Source organism: Armigeres subalbatus, chromosome 3 (genome assembly GCF_024139115.2).
Source record: "Armigeres subalbatus isolate Guangzhou_Male chromosome 3, GZ_Asu_2, whole genome shotgun sequence".
NCBI lineage: Eukaryota > Metazoa > Arthropoda > Insecta > Diptera > Culicidae > Armigeres > Armigeres subalbatus.
Genome location: NC_085141.1, coordinates 129,357,946 through 129,363,807, shown reverse-complemented (window position 1 = coordinate 129,363,807; position 5,862 = coordinate 129,357,946). Strand labels below are relative to the sequence as shown.

The window sequence follows — 5,862 nt, the reverse complement described above, 5'->3', positions numbered from 1 at the left end:
ACTTTTTTGTCCAAGTTGAAATTAAAAATCAGAATTTTCTATTAGGGGAGTGTAGGGTAAAATAGTCCTTTGAAAATAAATGTCAAAACATACATCATTTTTTTATGTGAGTTCTAGCAGAAAATACATAAGTTTTAAAAAACTGTTTCTTCTTACGTTCAATTTATCTATATTTTTCGTCTCAATAGATACGTATATCCTTCGCTGATCTATATTAGATAGCAAACTATTTGCAGAACAATTTTCAACAGAAGTCAAATAGGACCAAAATAAGTTCCTTAAACATTAACACGTTCTTCGCAAACTGAAACAAAAATGAACGGATTCGAAAGTGCTTGTTGATATATTTTTGAATCAGCTACAATTACTGTGGGTACCGGTACTGATGTTGCTTTTACAGCTATGCGAAAAAAAAAAACAATTATTCTTAACGGCAAATGAGCAAGTTCGTAACGTTTAAACATACACAACAAAAAATTGAAAATTCAACGACGTGTAAAATTGCAGCTGAACCCATCAAACGAATTAACATTCGATATTCAATTCAATTTGATTGAACTTTGCAAGCAAGCACCGTTTAAATTTATTTCGATTTAAAAGAATAGTAAGATCGATTGAATGTTGCGTTTATTTACATGCTTCAAACATGTGCATGGAAATACATTTAAAATCACAACATATTTTTATCTGTGTAGCTTGTTGGTGGAGCTGCTTCTCAGTTTATATTTTTCTTTTGTACCTACTTGCATCAGGTTAGCGAAGGCTTGTTTTTGTAGCTTGTAACGATTGTGTGGTATTCATAACTCTCTTTCATCCTCCATCATTATCAATTTAAACCAAATTCTGCAAGTTTATTGTGCAAAAACGTCAAACCGTGTACCATTCATACATTTTGAATTACTCACCTTCAAACTGCCAATATTACAGAGATACAATCTGAACAAAATGTTTGACTGAATGGACTATACCAGTTCTAATCGGGTGTATATATTTTCAAGAGTTGGACAATTTTATCTCATAGGTAACGGAATCTCCTCGATTCTATGTTTACACAACTGTGTAAAAACACTCCAAAGTGTAACAAAGTTTCATTCATTTTGCACAATACGGGAGAAACCTTTTTTTCTACAACGAGCTGATTTTTTACAAGGAGAGCGTAACAATGTAATGTGTATACTATTGAATAGGATAGTGTATCAATTGTCTGACGATTTGAAAACACACCCCTCATGAAAATACTTCAAATTTTAGGATACACGTTTCTACACTCATAGATAAAGTATGATCGCTTAATCAATTAATTTAAAGATTACCAAGCAAAACTGTTTTATTCTCGGCTTAATTTACACCACCTGAAAGTGCTTGAGTACCTCAACAAAACTGTGTAGTTGATTGTAAAAAGGATGCCTTAAATATCAGCCTTTTTCTCTTGAAATCTATACTAACCTTATATGAACATATTTCCAACAAACCATAAGGTGTGGTTTGCTAAGAAGTAGTACTTGGGTAGTAACAGCTTGCAATACTTTTTGAGAAATCTATCTATTGCTTTTTTCACCGAGGAATAGACTACCGTGTTGAAGTACCAATGTAACAAACAAAGTACCAAAACAAATGTTCTCACTTCCGAATGGATGGAAACTAGCTAAAGCATTGGATTTTGCTTTACGTCGTTCTTGAACCATGCATCGTTCTTGCAATTAAGACGTCACCATGGAAGAACTGGTGGGAATATATTTTGGTGGAACAATATTTTTGAACGGGAGTTTAAGACGGCGCAAAGTTTACAATACCTCCGCCGGAATATTATAGAAATGACATGATTAGTTGACTAGTTCACGTTATTTTTTGAGATTGAGAGATTGTGAAAGATTTAATTGTTGACAGATAGAAAACCATAAAAATACTAAGCTTGGAAGAATTTCGAAGCAAACTAGCAAAATCACTAGATTAATTGCCAGTTGGGTCGGAATAATCAAATCTAAGAAGTGTTTTTAAACTTATGTATTTTCTGCTAGAACTCACATAAAAAAATGATGTATTTTTTGACATTTATTTTTAAAGGACTATTTTACCCTACACTCCCCTAATAGAAAATTCTGATTTTTAATTTCAACTGAGACAAAAAAGTTTGGACAGTTTTCACCAGATCGAAAAACATCAACATAAGTAGGGTCGAAATTTGTGCGAACTTTCTTAAGAATAAACAGTGTTGCAGAAAATTGCGATTTTCTAAGAAATTCTTTAGTTGGCGCTTCTGAATTATATGTGAGATGAAAGCTCTTTAGTTCCTTAATTGCCTTACGGGTTTAGTTTTTTTATCCTAGATCTGTTGGTGAAAAATATTCCCTTTGGAAAAACGACCATTTTTTATCGAAAAAGTCAATTTTCTCCTAAAGTAAACAACTTTATAACCCTATTAACCACTTGGTATAAAGTACTAATTGAGTAGAAAAAACGTGCAAAATTTAAACAAAATCGGTCACTCATTGCCAAAGTTATTGCATTTTTTTGTTTTTGGCGATTTTTGAACAATAATTTTTGAAGGGCCGTTTTACCCCACTTCCCCTCAATGAAAAAATCTGAAAATTTGCAAAATGCCTTCTCTTACATATATGAACAAACCCTGAAAATTTCATCCAAATCGGAGAACATCGTTGCAACCTCCCTTGGAAAGGGGGTCGCGCTTCTCGCGAACTGGCTCTTAACCAAGCTGTTAATCGAAAATCTGCCGTTAAATGGGTAAACGAAGCTGCGAACGTTATCCGATCCAGGATATCAAGGATCCTTCGCCACCGTTCGTTTAACGTCATCGTCGACGCTGCTAGTCGGTTTGGCCACAGTGTCCTCTGCATTGCCGCTCAAGCAATCGATGCCGGTAAAATTAAAGTGTGGTGTTTAGGAATGATCGAGATGTCTGGACGGCATACGGCCTTGAATATAGTGGATGAAATCAAATTGATTCTTGATGCTTATCACTTGGATTTAACTCAAGTGTACTCGATATCTAGCGACAATGGTAGCAACATGCTGAACGCAGCTGAAATTTTAACTCAGGAGCAGCAAGCCGAACTGATTGATCAATTTATAGAACATAACGGGGGAGGCTTTTACGATGCGGCTAGTGGGTTGACTCAAATGGAAAAATATGATGAGGAGTTCGGTGAGACATGTTTCCTGTATTTTTTAATAATATATATTAAAAGCAATATATTAGACATTAATAACATTTTTTAACACGTTTCCCGTCAAGTTGCTCATTTCACTTGTCTTTTCAAAACATGGCATTAGTTTTTCAGAAAAAAACATTAAACTCTACGGAACCGATAAAACAATAAACACTTTTACGAGACGTTCAAATTCAGCTGATTTTGCTGGAAACTGACAGTTTTTCTATGAAAATGACAGTTTCGCGTTTGAATGGTTATAAAGCAATTATTATCAAGACTAGTCTCGACAATGTCACCTGAAAAGGCCTATGTTTGTTTACAATATAATATAGTCAATATCTCAAAGTCCCGAATTAGCGAAGAACTAACTGTTAGGGTGCGGTCGAACGATCACTGTAAAATATTGTATTGTTTTATTTGTTTCGCTTAGCTATAATGTATTATATTTCAACAGGTAAAATTGACATCATCCGTGAAGAACAAATGGTTGAGCATCTTGCTCCGGGCTCAACTATTGAAGTTATGAGTTGCGGTGCGCATACTGTGAATTTAGTCATCAAAGATTAAATCAAACAAATGAATTGTGAAACAAATCTAAGAGAAATTCGTAAGGTAGTGAAACGTTCGAAAGCTATAGTTTTTCGGCCAATATTCCAAATTCACAATGCCCCGGTGCAGGTACTGGATTGTGATACTCGTTGGGGAACCACACCTATTATGATTGACTCGTTCCTGCAATTGGTACTTCTTGAAAAACAAATACAAATTGTTGATCTAAAATACAACATCGAGAAATCTTTGATTAGATTTGCCGAGGAATTCTGTAAAGCATTCAAACCGATGGTCACGCTTCTGAAAAACTTACAATTGATTTGTATCGATATTATTGGATAGAAGCTCGCATCGCACTGCAAAAACTAAGGCACACGAATAGTTTTGCGTCAGCTCTTATAGAAAATTTATCCAAACGGAAGGACAAATTGTTCGAAAACAAAACATTCCTTGTCGGGCTTTTTATGGATCCACGGTTTAACTTCAAGGACACGCCTTATCTAACTAGTGAGCAGAAAAACATAGCAATCGTAAGTATATATTATGTTTGCTCCTGTGAGATTGATTGTTTGCATCGTATGAGTAGGAAAAGGACCATTCGGGCAGGATCCCCTATTCCTGTCCTCAGGGTTAATAACTCAACCGCAGTCCAACCAAATGGCTTGTTTGTTTACATCACTCCGCAGTCTAGTATCTACAAATACTAACCATGTTCTAAAAACCAAGCAATTCGGTTGTAATGCGCTCGAGTAATAACCATTGCGAACAGGAATGGGGCGTACTTCCCAAATGATACGTTACCCTATTTATGCTACAGTTTTTTTTTAAATCTACAAACAGGTCTCACATATTTGTCCATTTTTTCTTTATTTTTTATCCAGGACCATTTACTCAATACGTATAAAGTCATTACTATGAGAAAGATTGAAATGGAAAGAAAAAACGATAGTCAACCAACGAGTGCGCCTATACATTCAACTCTTTCCGAATCGGATTTACTGGTTGAGGAAGACTGTAGAGCAACATCGAGTCAACCAGTACGGTCAGGTATCAATGAAGACGATCTGAGAATCAAATTGCATGGTTTGTGTTCAAGCGACCGACTTTTAATGGATACCGATGTGCTCGAGCATTGGTATAAATATGAATTTTCTGAACCAGTTTTATACGAGTTATCGAAAATTGCGTTGTCCGCAGCGCCGACATCAGTTTCAGTTGAAAGAGCGTTCTCCGGATTGGTTCACCAACTGACTGCGTTTAGATCTAAACTCACACCAAGTAACATTGACAATTTAATGATCATCCGTTTAAACCCTGATTTAATGCTTGGTGTTTTCTGAATAATTTAAACGATATTTTTTAAGTTTTAGTATATTCTAAAATCGAATGTTTGTTTCGACAATTTCAGTAAAGAAATTTCAAAGAAAATAAACTTTAACAGATATACAAAAGTGTATATGGTATAGGTGTATCACATGCCGTAATAATAAAAACATGTTTTACTTAAAATTCGTATTTATATATAACTAGCGGAAAATACCCAGCTTTGCCCGGGTGTTGCAAATGTCACAATGAACTTATTTGCAGCACCGCACTCTAGATCAATGTCCGTGCGTTTGTTTTGTTTTGCTCAACAGCTGATCCAAAATTGTATTCTAATGATTTTTTACATTTCCCCGTTTGATTAATCAACTTTTTGTATATACAAACCTTGCGGATCCCAAAACGAATCGATTAGGGGAAAAATCTTGTAAATCGGTCAATCCGTTCGCGAGTTAAATCGTCAGGAAGGAAAACTCAACTCATTTTTATTATATAGAAGATAGAAGATTACAATCAAATATTGTTTGGCAATGAATTTTGAAAAAAAAATACCAACTCAAATCCGGAATTGAAAGGGAGCGGGACCATTTGGGCAGCACCCCCTATTCCCGTCCACAACATTAATAACTCGACCGCGTTCCAACCAAATGGCTTGATTGTTTGTACATCACTAGATATCGACAGAAACTAACCATGTACTAAAAAACAAGTAATTCGGTTGTAATGCGCTCGAGTAATGAACGTTGCTGATGGGAATAGGGGGTACTGCCCAAATGGTTCTCTACCCTATTGACTTTTATATTACAACTGTGATTTA

General features: G+C 35.3%; 1 long non-coding RNA gene across 2 annotated transcripts; it reads left to right on the top strand.

The window, feature by feature from the left end:
• Positions 1 to 2,709: 2,709 nt before the first annotated feature.
• Positions 2,710 to 5,245, top strand: LOC134220848 (uncharacterized). 2 transcript variants are annotated; one of them, XR_009982083.1, is made up of 3 exons: positions 2,710 to 3,163; positions 3,625 to 4,252; positions 4,604 to 5,245. It is a non-coding gene; the product is annotated as an uncharacterized LOC134220848 (long non-coding RNA). The 2 variants fall into 2 exon arrangements; XR_009982084.1 differs by lacking the exon at positions 2,710 to 3,163 and adding an exon at positions 3,469 to 3,565.
• Positions 5,246 to 5,862: the final 617 nt, after the last annotated feature.